The 15,792-nt window shown below is 44.8% G+C and overlaps 1 protein-coding gene across 1 annotated transcript in view; it reads left to right on the forward strand.

The window, feature by feature from the left end:
- Positions 1-15,792, forward strand: part of EEFSEC (eukaryotic elongation factor, selenocysteine-tRNA specific) — a 251,422-nt gene that overhangs the window by 172,714 nt on the left and 62,916 nt on the right. Inside the window, exon 11 of the mRNA XM_083418565.1 lies at positions 1,778-1,921. The gene's annotated coding sequence lies outside the window, so the exon portion shown is untranslated. The remainder of the gene's footprint in view (positions 1-1,777; positions 1,922-15,792) is intronic.

Genomic DNA, 15,792 nt, shown 5'->3' on the forward strand with positions numbered 1-15,792 from the left:
AAAGGAGAAAATTGTAAGGTATATGAATGGCAACAAAATGCAAAAATTAAAAAAAATGACAATCAGTGGGAGGAATTCACCACCATGTGCTTCCGATCGTTCTGTCAGTGCAAGCATTTCTGCTTGCCAGATGGAACAGACCCCTCCTTCTCCCCCTGCGCACAGGTGTGGGGGGTTCCACTGATCCTCCAGTGTGGATTAGGGGGAGGAGAGGGGGGAAGCCCCCATTGTGCTAACAGGAGCCCTGGTGCTGGCTTCTGCTACTGCACCAGGTCTGTGGAGTCTGGGGCAGTGATCATTAGAGCTTTAATTTTTGTTGAATGGTTGCACCTCTTAACTGTAGAAAGTTAGTGATATTTGTAATTGTTGGTTCAGCATTTGGCAGTGCAGATGCTGTCAAACTGGGAGCTGTAAGTTAGGACAGAACTTTGGTCTTGAAGCAGAAAGAGCAGAGTTCAAATTCCCACAACTGTGAAACTCACTGCATGATCTTGGGCCAGTCTAATCACTCTTACATTGGGATGTTCGTTGCCCTGAGCTCATGGGAAGAAAACCAGGGAATAAATGGAACAAGAAAGTGCTTGACTTGCGGAAGTAAACATCAGTGAAATCATTTGGTTATGGACACTGCTTTTGGTTTTCAGTCCTCCAGTACCAATGAAGTTAAGCCAGATCCTCCTCTTCCTTTCTGATCATGGTAACAAATCCGGAAGCTTATTACCGTTCCTCATTTTTCCCTGTCATTAACATTTGTTCTTAATACATGCCACCGCTTTAGCTTTTTGAAGCTATTTTGAACATAAAGTTGTATAGTCCTGATACTGCGATGCCTACGAGAAACTTAATCAGTGAGGAGTCTAGTACGGTATTACACCTTGCTCTGCTCTATGTGCTTTGCCCTCCTCCCCTTCACGTTGAGGTGCTTTCAAGCAAATGACAACTGCCAATGAAAACTTAAAGGATACTTGGTATATTAGACCCATGCTGTGCTTGCTATCAAAATTTCTTCTGTGTAGTTTGGGCTCCATGCAACTGCTATATCACACAACAGCTGCAGATCACCTGACTTGCTATCTGAATTTGGTCAGATGCCATTATCAGTGGCCTCCAAGAAGGCAAGCCACACAAACAGGATGAATCCAAGTGGTTAGCCCCTTTCATATAGTATGGCAGGTGTGGGGTGGCCCTGTTGTGTGGGTGCAGGCTTTGGTGGGAATCTCACCACTACCATATTATATGGGGAAGTCCAGAGAGGCATGTCTGGGACACTTCAGAAAGCTCTGGAGAAACTCAACTTCTTACTTGATTCCCATGGCTAAGATATAGCTTTATGATGTACTCATGAGCATTGCTGGTCATGTCTGAGCCTGGATGGCTTTCATACCTACTAAGCATTATACAATAAACCCCATCAAGCCCAATGAAGTACACCTTAAGATAAGATAAATTTGTATGTTTTAATACGAGAATGCATAGGAATCTGTGAACTTGGGGAGATTTTATTTGGAGATCAGTTTAGCTGAAAAGACAAGGATCACGATCATGAGGCATGAACCTTCTATGCATACCATTTTATGTGGGGCTCCTCCAGACCTAAAGAAGAATGTGTGGAGCTCAGCCATATGTGGTCCTGCTCCTATGAAAAGGGCTATGGTTTAGGAAATTGACATGGAAGGATAGAAGGGGTCTTCTTGGCCTTATAAGATCTTTTTGGCTAATGCAATAATTTCCTATTTTTTCTGCCGGCCCCCTGCCTTTCCCTCCTTGTTCTGTGCAGAGCCTTGGTTACCTCCTGGCTTGTGTCTTTAGAGGTGTCTATGCAGTGAAAGTCCAATGATGGGAACATTAGAAAGGATTTGGCAGCCCAGCAATCCCTTTAGTTCAAAATTCTCTGGCATGCTTATTGCACATTGCCTGCCAGGTAAGTGGATCATCTGTCCTTTTTTGGCCTAAGCTGCTTCTGTTACTTTGTGTGGTTGTCATTCTTAAGCTATGAAAAATAGCATGAACTATTCCACAATGGAATTTTCATTGTCCCATTTCCAAGGCCTGTTGGGAGTTTCTCCTGAATCATTATATTCATCACCTATTATTTCCAGGCTGAATTCTCCTTCTCCACCCCCACCGCTGCAGGTCTCCAATCCACTCATCCTCCTCTCGTCAGTTTGTGAAAGTAGCTCTTGTGGCAGCAGCAAATAAAAACAGAGTAAAAGTGGTATAGGACTATGATTCTTCCTCATCTCCCATCTATCTATTTATCTTCTGGTAGTGAGTGACATGAACATAAGCATTCAGCAAAGGCCTGACATATACAGTTCAAACATTCTGTCATTATCTGGACATAAATATCCCATTGAAAAATAAACACCTGGCATACACACACTTATATAGAATTTTACTGCTTTCACATCTGTGTGGTATATTTTTCCAAAATGCTGCAGTTCTTCTTTTATTCCTTTCCTCATCTATAAAACCTGGAGTGCTACTCCTATAGTGTATGGTAAATTCTTGGCTTAACAATGATTCGGGTGCCTATATATGTGTGCTTTTTCATCTACTTGGCCGCTGATCACCTCTTTCTGAAAACCCTAAAAATGCTATTATTAAGATTTTCTGTCATACCTGGAGATGCCAGGGATTGGACGTGGGACCTTCTGCATGCAAAGTGAGCAATGGCCATTCTTGCACACATTGCACACAGATGAAAGCCAAGGGGCATGTGCAGCTTAAACTGAGCCTCTCCGTAACACCCATAACATCTAGTTGCATCGTCATAAATTAGTGGAAAAGCACAGTACACACATGTAATGCTGCCTGCCTTTTCTGTGAGGAGAAGCCATGCTGTCTGCAAAGCCATTTCTGAGGAGAAGGAAAAAACCTGTGGAAAGCAAATGATTGGCAGTAGCCCTTTAGATTTCTGTTGTTAATGCACCAGTAATAAGATAAGCCTTATCTTTAAATGTTCATGGAATCGAGACTTTGATGGAAACAGGCTTTTGGGTTAATATATTTTTGATAGATAAAGCAGAATAAAATGGAGAGAGCAGGAAAGCCTACTGTATCTGGGGAAATGCACAATTTTATTTTTTTTAAAAAACCACAAGACCCTCTCTACCCAGTGTGGTGTGTGGTTAATATATGTATATAAATTGTTTGCTTCTCTGTGCCTTTGCAGTGTCTGTGCCTTGTAATGAGTGGCAGTCATCCAAGATAAAATCTCTCTCCCTATGCCATTGAAGATGACAAATGCCATCATCTGTTGCACTGCTGCTGCTGAAGTCCAGTAAGGGCTGGGGTTTCCTCCAATTGCTAGTAGTCAGGAGGGAGAAGGGGTGTGCAGTGGACACTTGGATTTCTCAACTGTTGAGTGTTCGTTTAGCATGGAAGGGACCTGATGCCACTAGAACGCCAGCCCACCATCTGATCTGTTTAGCATACCAGCCACAACCTAGTCACAAGGTGTCCAGCATAGTAGCCCCACCTTTCAGCAGCAGCCAGAATTGGAATCGTACAATCATGTTGGAAGGGACCCCAACAGGGACCCCCCAGGTGCCATTGAGTCCAACCCCTTGAAATGCAGGAATCTCAGCAGGAATCTCCAAGACAGATGGCCATCCAACCTCTGCTTAAAAATCTCCAATGAAGGAGAGTCCACCACTGTTCCACTGTCTGTTCCACTGTCAAACAGCTCTTACTGTCAGAAAGTTTTTCCTGGTGTTCAGCTGGAATCTCCTTTCTTGTAACTCGAAGCCATTGGTTTGAGTCCTACCCTCCAGAGGAGGAGAAAACAAGCTTGCTCCATCTTCCATATGATAGCCCTTGAGATATTTGAAGATAGCCAGGTTCTCCTGAGGAACTAGCCTTTTTCATGCCAGGGACATTCTGTAATGCCTGCTTAGTGAGAAGGGCAATGCACTGGGCAGGAATTTATGGGAGAGTGATGAGTGTTAGTCTTGAGGCTCAAGAATTAATTGCCCTTGTTAAGGCTCTTCATTCCTCAGCAGGAAGGCAGAGCCTAGGAGGAGTTTGATCTGACATGGATCTGGGGACTCAGTTGCTGGTGGGACTCCACTGGAACAAGTCATGATCTGTCCAGGGTACTGAAGCATCCATCTCTTACTCTTCTCCTATTAAGAGTTCTAGTGGTGGTGGTGTTGTTAAGATACGCACTCCATCTCTGTTTGCTTCCCACTTGGACATTACTCCAGTGACTGCTGGATCTGCTTCTTCTAAGGCTCTCCATTGGCTCTGCCTTGTCAGGGTTTTTTTTTTTATTATTAAAACATGGGATTGGTTTGCAAAGGTTGTTTGTTATAGGAGATATATCTTCAAGAAATAGGCTGTGGAAATTGTACAGTGCAAATCTTGGATGTGCACCTGAAGACTTGTATGTCTCCTGTAAGACATTCTTGTTGGTGAAATGTAGGTAAAATTCATAATCATGATTTTGAGTCTTGCAGCAGTAAAGACATAAAGTGCTAGGCATGAATCTTAGCTTTTGCAAGGTATGGGAACGGAAACTCCAAACTAAATTCTGTAAGATCACCTGAAGCAGAATACATTACAGTGGTGCCCCGCAAGATGAATGCCTCGCAAGACGGAAAACCCGCTAGACGAAAGGGTTTTCCGTTTTGGAGGTGCTTCACAGGACGAATTTGCTATGGGCTTGCTTCGCAAGAAGAAAATGTCTTGCGATTCCTGGGGGGTTTTTTTCACTCCCCACCCCCTTTTTCTAAGGCACTAAACTGCTAATAGCCTTTTAGCAGCTAATCCGCTAATCCCTTAAGCCTTTAATAGCCGCTAAACCGCTAATAGTGCTAATCCGCTAATGGGGTTGCTTCGCAAGACGAAAAAACCGCTAGACGAAGAGACTCACAGAACGGATTCTTTTCGTCTTGCGAGGCACCACTGTATTTTGCAGGAGAGATTCAGTCACATACTGGCAAATTGAGGTTTGTAACATTATAGCAGATTAAAGCACTCTGGTGCAACAACCCCGCTTCAAACAACCCCAGACTTTTGTAGTAAGGAATGTGATGGGAAAATGCACTAGAACATGTGGAATAGGGATGGATGGATGGATGGAAAGTTGTGTAATATCCACACAAGCAAATCATGATGAGTGTTCAATAAACAGAGAACGTTGAATGCAAGCTTTATGCAAACAAATCAGGATGAATGCTCAGAAGGTCATCTGGAGTCATGGTTAAAATGTTTGATTTAATAAGCCAATGACCTTTCATTTTCCTGAACACGGTTTTTGTCATCAGGAGCTTGGGGCACTTCTGTGTTAGCATTAGGTGCTCGGTCTTAATTGAAAAATAGCACTGTGGTAGAAGGGCAGTGCACAGCAACCAGGGCAGCTGAGGGGAAGGCTTGCACAGCAGCTTCCTGACTTCCTCAGAACTGTGATGGAGAAAAGCAGCTAAGACCCTTTTAAGTAAACCACCTTTTTCTAGATAACTACTCCCGTGCTAGCATTGTAAGGGAAATAAACAACCTGCAAGGAAAAAATATATTAAGAACATGGTACAGCTGGGGAGGACATTTGTCACTTGTCATAATCCCAGGCACTGCCCAATAGTGATCCTGCCCCAGCTCACATTTATCACATTTTTCATTTCCCCTGAAACTCAACATTTCCTGTTGCACAAGAGTCAATCTAATTTTACTCATCAGCCATACTATCGATTCAAGGAGATGGATCTATCAGTTGCTTTAATGTTCTCTCTTACAAGTTAAATAATTCCAGGACTCAAGTTCATTCAGAATGGCAGAACATCAGAATCTGAGCTGATAACCCCATGCACCCACCTCAAGGTCAAGCAATCAGGGGTCTGGTCAATAAAACCGATGGTGTTTTTAGTTCTTTATTATTGGAACTAACCTGTGACAACATGGGTGCTATCTAGTAGAGGGGCACACTTACATTGCTGTAGAGCACTTAGAACATACACTTCCCATTTCGCATGACTGTAACAAGTACTTAGGTCTCTTTATAACTGAATTATGAATGTTGCACTCCTTTTTGCTAGTCTCTCTAGGCTGTAGGCACGTTTCAAAATGGGTCTGTTTGGGGTCACTTCATACATGCTTGCTCATCATCAACTGTAGCATCAAGTGATGACTTGAGTGTGTGAATGAGTCATTGTACGTCAAATAACATAAAAAAAGCTTCTGTAGCAACCTCCAAGCACAATGTTTTTTTGTTGGAGTCTGTTCACACACTCATCTGAGTAACCAACTGTTGCACTGGCATTCATCAACCAACCAGGCCACGGTTTCAAAGTATTCTGACTTCACCACCTCTAAGCCATTTTTCAGATTCATATCTTGGAAACCTCCTATAATAAGAACAAAAGAAAAGCCCTGTTGGGTCAAACCAAAGGCCCATCTAGTTCAGCATCCTGTTCTCACAGTGGCCAATCAGATGCCTGTGGGAAGTCTTCAGGCAGGACATGATGACCACCAACTTGGATGGCTTTAAAAGAGAATTAGCCTTATTCTCCATGAATTTGTCTATTACTGGCATGATGATTATATTCTGCCCCCATTCTCTGCCTCGGAAGACCAGCATGGAAACACTTCATCATGTTAAACCGCTGCACAATGATATACCTAGAGATCTGAATCTCCCCTTGATTATATGCAGGACAAAGGACATTGAGAAGGTGGGCATGATGGCACACCATCTCATGCTACCAGTGTTCTGTTTTTAAAATGAGCCATGCAAATTTATATTGAAGACCTGTCTGTCTACCCACAGTCCATCTTCCTCTCACTCTGTATCAGGAAGTGACGAATATCCAGCAACATTAGTTCTGTTATTGTACAGTGGCTGCTGGAAGGGAAGATGTGCTGCTGTTTGACCGTTTGTCTGGGGGCTAGTAGTAGTTATCCCAGGCAAGCAGAAAAATGGCCAAGTGCACCTCCCTGAAATAGGTTGTGTGGTTATTTCGTGGGGAAATAAAACCATCTAGCATGGTTTCCTTGATTTTATGCTGTGGGTGTTTGGGACATATGCTGTACCTCAGAAGCATTTGACGCTTTCCCTTTCTAGTGCTGCCATTGCCTTTCTCTGCTGCCAAGCCCCCTGGGACTGGGAGCCCCATCCTTGACCTTGAAGACACAAGGCGCACCTGTCAGGATACTTTCGGCAGCTGCGGCTGATTCCCAGGAAGGCAGTGAGACAGAGAAACAGCAAGCTTTTTCAGTTCTGTTTAATAATACAATTTACAGAGACGAATTCAAGATGCACCAATTCAGTGCCTAATGTTGGCCAGAGTGACGCTCCACCCCGCTTCTCCATTACTTCCCTATTCATCTGACTCCTCCTCCTGCCTCTGATGGTGGCTGGTATGTGACAGTTGCTTCTGAGCTCTCTGTTCTGCTATTCTCAGTGAACGCCTGGTTTGGGGGAGGGTACGGGTTCTGGGATACTCTCCAGAGACAGCATCTCATTCAGCCGGTGCTGAGGCTCTGTCTGCTAAATGCTATCCACTTCCTCCTCCTTCTCTCACATTATTTCCCAACTTTTACCCTTATCTCCCTCCCTCCCTGTGCCAAACCACTCCTGGAGGTCTATGCTATCTGCCCCTTCCTCCTCTCTAGGCGACGCCTGGGGTGGCGGTCTCCACCATTCTTCTTCATCTGCCCAGTCCCTGACAGCACCACTTGGTTTAGGAGGCCAGAGTGAACAAGCCAACATGGGGCCTTCCTGCAGTTGTGCGTGTATATACACAGGTTATGCGCAGCTGGATCAGGGAGCCACCTAGTCCTCCCCATCTCACCTTCCCGCTGATATGCCCAGTGGCTACCCAAACCCACTGGAGCACTTTATCTTGTGCTCGCTGCTGCTGCTTTCCTTATTTATAGGCCTCAGGTCCCGATTGCTTTCCCAACAGCCCCCTTGCACTAGGTAGAGCCAGGCAAGAAAAGCGAGCGAGCGAGAACGAGCAACTGCGGCAGAAAGTGATTAAAAAGAATAATTAGCATTTGCCCTCGATAAATGAGCAAAGGCATTAATTAGACTGATTTACTCTTGGCTTTTTCTCTCCTCCCCCCTTCTCTCCTCCCCCCATTTCCACTTGCAGTATCCCCCCTCCCCTTCTTTATCAAATGGCAGCCTGTGACTGCCCCTTTGGTACGTTTTCATCAGCTTTCAGTGGTTGTCAGAGCTTAACACCCTCCTTTCCTGGAGCCCAGGCTGTCTGCTGGTGCTAATGGATATGGAATGCAGCCAGAGCTGATAGCTGCTAGATCTCCACTGGCTTACAGGTGTTTCCATCCTTGCTGCCATATTATCTGCCACCGTGTTCCCTTCTTTCCCTTCTCCTCCTCTTTTCTTTCATTCCCTTTCTTCTTCCCCTCACCCCCTTCTTCTCGCAGCCTTCCAGAAGTAATTACCTTTTTTTTTTTTTTTACCCTGGCAGTTTTCTCCTCTCCTTCCCCCCACCCCTTTTTTCCAATTTTGTTTTATTTTATTTTGTGCGATGTCCCGGTGATCAAATCAAAATTTTTTTGGCATGGTGACAAGCAGCGATGCTGCTGCTGTTGCCTGTTTGAATGTAATTACTAGGATGAAAGGGAGAATTTTAATTAAGATAATTCCCCCCCCCCAACACACACACACAAACCTATTTTTGTCCCTGTATTACAGTGAAGAACAGTGGGCTGCATTTTTTTTTTTTGTTATTTATTACTTAGGGATATTTGCATTATATCACATTATTTTCCAGTCCAAATGGAGGCAGAATCAAGGGGGTATGAAATTTTATTTCTGGACTTGCAAATGTGGGCTTAAATGCTTCACCGATGCAACTTGGGGAAAGGGTGCAGATTTGTTAAATGGACACATTGCTCTCTAAATATTGTGGGTGAAGCCAGTTGGAAGCACCCATGCTCCATTTTCCTCCAGCTTTCTCAAGTATTCCTAGGCAGTAGGGATGGAAGGCCCTGTCAGTTTCAGTTCTCTCGGTTTCCTGTTTCCCCAGTCTTAAATTCAGTTCTCGACATTTTGCAACCATTTGTTGATTTACAGAAAGTCACAAAAATTTGTCACCACTTTCATACAAATTTCTCGTAATAAACATACATTTATATACAGTTTTGACAAACATACACATTTTTGCAAACAATTTCCTAACATAATTTTTGGTGTCATTTTTGCCAGTGTATTCTTTCTATTTATGCCCCTAATATATGATTTTTTGTAAAGGTTGCTAGGCGAAGCAGCAAAATTCTTATAAGGGCAAATTTCAAAACATGGCTGTGTTTCAGTTTGCATATCATTTTGGAAAGTGCAAATTTGATGTATTTAGCTTCAAATCAGACCTGAATCAAACTTCATGCTCAACCCCAGCAAATAGTGCTGATTAGCCAGTGCCTATGACGTCACCATTACATAACAGTCTCTGTGGCAATTTTGCAACTATGTTTTTTTTATTAAAAAAAAATATATGGATGGAATAAGAGGAGATGATAGTGCATAAAAACTTAGTAATACTGTTACCTGAAGCAGTCAAAGCAGAAGTCCTCCAATGCTGGAACACATCAAAGACACTCACAGCAAATGCCTTCATGGTTGGAGTGCGGCAGTTGACTTTACATGAGAAACTTAAAAAGGTAAAGGTAAAGGACCCCTGACAGTTAAATCCCGTCGCAGATGACTCTGGGGTTGCAGTGCTCATCTCGCTTTACAGGCTGAGGGAGCTGGCATTTGTCCGCAGACAGTTTTTCCGGGTCATGTGGCTAGCATGACTAAGCCGCTTCTGGTGCAACGGAACGCCAAAACCGGAGCAATGCACGGAAACACCGTTTATCTTCCTGCCAGAGTGGTACCTATTTATCTACTTGCACTTTTTGGAGTGCTTTTGAACTGCTAGTTTGGCAGGAGCTGGGACTGAGCAACGGGATTCGAGCGTTGTGGGGATTTGAACCGCCAACCTTCTCGTTGGCAAGCCCAAGAGGCTCAGTGGTTTAGACCACAGCACCACCCGCGTCCCTGTGAGAAACTTACTCATTTGTTATAGAGCTAGCAAAGGGCAAACATATCAAGATGGGTTTGTGGGGATGTGGGTGCCATTCCTACTGTGTTATAGATAAGGGGTCCTATGGGATTGTGCCTCCCAGCCACCGTATTTGTTTCTGGACTGATCTATGCCCACAACTGAGGGAGGGACCATAGGTTTCAAAGTCAGTATTGTAACTTGGAGTGATGACATGAGTGTGAAGACACTGTACTCTATAGTGTTTGGACTTAGTTATTTTTTAAAATTCTAATCTCGATTTTGATTTGCATAGATCAAGAAACAATTAGCTTTGAAAAAAGATCTTTAGAATGTGCTTTTATAGGACATGGTGGTGGCAAACAACTTACCGTATTTTGTGCTCTATAAGACTCACTTTTTCCCTCCTAAAAAGCAAGGGGAAATGTGTGTGCGTCTTATGGAGCGAATGCAGGCTGCGCAGCTATCCCAGAAGCCAGAACAGCAAGAGGGATTGCTGCTTTCACTGCGCAGCAATCCCTCTTGCTGTTCTGGCTTCTGAGATTCAGAATATTTTTTTTCTTGTTTTCCTCCTCCAAAAACTAGGTGCGTCTTGTGGTCTGGTGCGTCTTATAGAGCAAAAAATACGGTAGATGGCTTTAAAAAAGGGATTACACAAATCCACAGATGGACTATGGGAGTTTTAGTCTAGCAAAGTAACGCCAATCCTGGCCCAGCTTCCCTGGCTGCCAATAAGTTTCTGGGCCCAGTCCAAGTGCTGATCTTGACCTATAAAGCCTTATGTGGCTCTGGACTGCAATACCTCAAGGACCCCCTCTCCATATATGAACCAACCCAGACCCTGCAATCATCACCTGAGATCCTTCTTAGTGTCTCCCTCCATGAGAGTTCTGGAGGGTGGCAACATGAGAACAGGCCTTTTCTGCGGTGGTTCCCCGTTTGTGGAATGCTCTCTCCAGTGTTATTTTTCTAGAAAAAGAGGTACTAGAACTCACCATGAAAGCCTCCTTTGTTCTTTTATAATGGCAGTGGTGCCCACAAGGGAGCTGCTGGGAAGGCCGCTCCACTTCCTTGTGGGATGGTATTGTGGCCAGGTCACGTGACCCCCCCCCCCCGCATACAGCAAGGGCTGGGCAAAGCCCCCATGTCATTGGGGAGTTCCCGGCTGCATCACGGCCCTCTGCCAGCCAATCCGGCTGGCCAGGGGGGGCGTGGCTTAGCACTTTTAAGCAGCCATGCGGCCATGTGATCTCCCTTGTTGTTCCGGCTTCCGTGGATACAAAGTTTGTAAGGTTTGGTGGTTAGGCATTGGTAAAACCTGGTTTGGGGGAGGGGAGGTGTGGCCATCACCTGCCCCTCCATTTTAAGGGTATTCCGTTAAAGGGATCCAGGGGTGTGGATCTTGTCCGAAGTCCGGATAGGGACTAGGGCCATGCCACGACCCCGTTGGGGACCCTGGGGGAGCTCTAGTTGATGTAAATCAGCAGGGCTCCCCTTAGTGGTGGTTGACCCTTACTGGACTCCCTGCATGGCAGGCAGGAGTCAGATATAGTCGGTTCAATTCCAATGCCTAAGCCAATACTACTCACATTCTGTAACCAATAAAGTTGTGGCCTAAATTTACCCATTAACCTAATATACTGTGTCCAGGTGTTATAATTCAACATAAGGGGGGAGGCCTTGGGGTCTTGACACACAACTGAGTTCTGGCTGGAAAAAAGCCCTGGCTCTCCCCAGGAAGGCTCGCCTGGCACCTTCACTACATATATTTAGGCATGAGGCAAAAGCATTTCTCTCCTCCCAGGCCTTTGGCTAATTAAACAATCTATGGTGTTTCAAATTGTGTGGTGTGGTGGTGTGGTGTTATTGTTTCTGTTTGTTACTATGGTATGTATTCTGTGTTTTCATGCTTTAAACTGCCCTGTGATCTTCAGATGAAGGATGGTGTAGAAATTTAATAGATATTAATAGCAACATCTGGAGGGTGCAGGTTCCCCAGTCCCTGCCATGGGGATACAGGGCACCACTGTGCACAATAGGATGCTGGCCTAGAGAGGCCTTTGATATGATCCAGCAGTGTTCTTCTTACATTATGAACATAGGAAGCTGCCTTATACTGAGTCAGGCCCCTGGTCCATCTGTCTCAATATTGTCTACTGACTGGCTGCAGCTCTCTGGGATTTCAGAGAAATTCTCTCTCAGCCTTACCTGGAGATTCCAGGGATTGAACCTGGGACCTTCTGCATGTAAAGTAATGTTCTACCACTGAGCTATGGCTCTTCTATGGAATAGTTTAGGAACCACTTAATCCTGAAAAGCTACTTTGAAGAGTAGATGACACATATACAGTACAGTGGTGCCTCACAAGACGAAAAGAATCCGTTCCGCGAGTCTCTTCGTCTTGCGGTTTTTTCGTCTTGCGAAGCAAGCCCATTAGCGGATTAGCGCTATTAGTACTATTAGCAGTTTAAGGGCTATTAACGGCTATTAAAGGCTTAAGGGATTAGCGGATTAGCTGCTAAAAGGCTATTAGCAGCTTAGCACTTTAGAAAAAGGGGTTGGGGAGCGAAAAAACCCCTCAAGAATCGCAAGACATTTTCGTCTTGCGAAGCAAGCCCATAGAGAAATTTGTCCTGCGAAGCACCTCTGAAAACGGAAAGCCCTTTCGTCTAGCGGGTTTTCCGTCTTGTGAGGCATTCGTCTTGTGGGGCACCACTGTAGTACCTTGGTTTTCGAATGTAATCTGTTCCAGAAGACTGTCCAACTTCTGAAACGTTCGAAAACCAAAGCATGCATTTCCGGAAGCATTTACGTCTGGAAAACTCAATACGGAAGCATTCGAAAACTGAAGCAGTTACTTCTGGGTTTTCAGCATTTGAAAGCCGAAACGTTCAACTTCTGAGACGTTCGAAAAGTGAGGTACCACTGTATATCACATTTGTAAAACAACAACAACAACAATTTAATAATAAGTCTCGCAGGCAGGGAGGGAGCAGAGTCTTATTACAAGGCTTAATTCAGAAGTGCCTGAGACTAAAATTCATGGCTGGACTAGACCAGTGCTATTTTTCTAGAAAAAGAGGTGCCAGAATTCAACATAGACGCCTCCCTCGTTCTCTTATAATGGCAATGGCGCCCACCTGAGAGGTGCTGGAACTGAGTCCCAGTGAGTTCTGGCTGAAAAAAAGCCCTGCATTGGACATGGTAAACTCCCGTTGAAAAGGATTTGTAAAGAGTCTTCTTGGATTTGCTTGTAATGGCTGGCCACAACTAAAAACAACTTTTTACATATATATAAAAAACCACCACTCAGTAATTAAAACCAGACCCAGCTCTGTCCTTGCGCTGTGCAGGCGTGCAAGTCTAAAGCATTCATGACACAAGTTCAGGTCAGGAGGGGAGATGGAGAGAGGATGGGTAGGAGTGACAGCAAGACAGTCTCTCCCAGTTCCACAGTTAGCCTCGTAAACATCTTGGTTATTTCTCTTAACTTTTATTATCCATCCTCCCTTGCGTGCCTCGGAGAGCAGATGGCATGAGTATTAGGAAGCATCTAAATGCAGTTCAGACAAATAGCCTAGGGGAAAGTGTGGTCTGAAAGTCACGAGCTGCATTGCAGAAAGCTTCTGGAGAAGATTCCAGAGTTGGTGCTACAAGCACAGTGGGGGAATGGATGTAGTTAGGGTGTTCTGCCTGGGTGGCACCACCTGATGCTAGGGCTTTGCTGCAGCAGGGAAGGAAACCTGGGCATCATCCTGATCCGGCTGCCCAGCACGTGGTTGATATGAGCCAAATGTTCAGTGGCAATACCCTTTGTTGCCGCTCAATGCAAGAACGTTGCAAAATTTAAGAGTTCTCACCAATAGTATATGTCTCTCCATTCGGGCACCCCATCACTATGGGGCACCCCTGAGTAGCTGCTAGGGATCTAGTGATCCAGCAAATCCCTCTGACAATGTTGGGCAGCACCATTTATATTTTCCATAATGCCATCGGTGGGAAATTAAAACAGCACCACTGAGCAGTTATTCAGAGTCTTCTGCTTCAAGAGACCTTTGCTGAAGGGGGCAACCAGAAGGCATTTTGCTGAGTTTCTCTCAAACTTGGAGCCATGCTGGCTGGGACCGAGTAGAATTGTAGTTCAAAACACCTGGAGGAAACCAGGTTCTCCTCCACATTGTCTGCACAGTCGCTTTTGCACCATGCCTGGGAAAAGCCATGTCTGGATGTATCTTCCTTGAAGCTAAGCAGGTTAGAAAGATAGGAGAAGTAGCCCAGGTAAGAGGTGTGGAGCCATGCATAAAATGGCAGAGCAGAGTGAACCAGCTTCTCTGTAGCACTCTTGGGCTATTCCCATTCATTTCAATGGCATTTGCACAAAAGAATGTCCTTTTGGACTGATGCTGCATAAAACACCATACATTTGAAGCACATTTCCTCCTCCACCCCAAGAGTCCTGGGAACTGCAGTTTGCTATGGGTGCTGGGAATTGTAACTCTTTGAGGGGTAAACCTTGGTGTGGAGGAGGACATGTGCTCTAAATGTGTGGTCTGTATGCAGCCTGGGCCACATCTGTAGATAGCTTTTCCTCCCTTACTTAGCTACCTTCTCTCTCCCACCACCCCACCCCGTCCCCTGCCTGTGGTAATTGTCTTTATGAAACATATATTTAAAAATAGTTGGGCAGGATCTAAATGATCACCTTTATCTAATTGATTAATGGTAGGATAAGATGCCAAGTTGGCATTGGTCTCAGATCTTTAAGGCCAAGGCTGCATTCCTTAACACATTTCATAGGAAGCAAGTAGGCATTTACTTCTGAGTAAGCATTCTCGGCATCGCTCTTAGAACCTTTTCGGTGCGACACAGTTACCACATTTGCAATGTACACTTATGAATTTATTTGATGGAAATGATAGATTGCCTTTTGTTCCTTCCGAGAGAGATGGAAATTCTTCCCCATGGGCTGCGGAAGGAGGAACAAGCAACACAGAGCAAACGAGACAGCCATTTTATTTGAATCTGTAAGAATAAATTTAGATTCATGCAAGACTCTTTATCAGACTGCAAGTTTGGGGGAAGTGATAGATTTTGCTGCTGTGTCAGGTTCTGTTTACTCACTAATCCCATGATTCAGCACAATCCTGAGTTCTGCCAAATATTCAGCCTCTCTTGGAGTCCTGTGTGATTCAAAAGTTTGCTTCTAGCATTTTTAGTACAGGGTGATACAAAAGTTTCCTTTGTTCTGCTTGTTCCTCTTTCCACGGGTTATGTGGAAAGGCGACTTTTAAGATGCGCAGTGAGAAACAAACTCGAGTGAAGGCATCTACGCTGGGTGCAAAAAAAACCCAAAAACTACCCGAGTAAAATACAGTGACCCGATGCATGTTCTCCAAATGTAAATTTTGCGAGGAGAGGCCCTTGGACCAGAAGCAGCGAGTTCTGTATTTAAATGGACAAGGTGGTTTCCTTAATCTTGGTGGGAGGTCAGGCTGTGGACAAACCAATGAGACACAAAGGAAATCTCACAGAGGCCACAGCATTACACTCGAAAGCCCTTGGGGTCTCTCAAGCTAGAGAAGGAAACAGATTTGAGAGCTGGCAGCCATCCACTGCTCCTCGGGGGCACAAAAAAACAAAACCTACCGTCTGTTTAGCAGGAGCATCTTAGCTTAGCATTTGAGGCAGCCTTTGAGAAGGGAAATGGCCGTTTCCCCAGCCCATGAGCTTTGCGTACCTGTGCTGGCTGGGTGGCTGGGGCCGGTGTGCTTGCAAATGGGTGACA

Source organism: Podarcis tiliguerta (genome assembly GCF_965153285.1).
Source record: "Podarcis tiliguerta genome assembly, chromosome: 2".
Taxonomy (NCBI): Eukaryota; Metazoa; Chordata; class Lepidosauria; order Squamata; family Lacertidae; genus Podarcis; species Podarcis tiliguerta.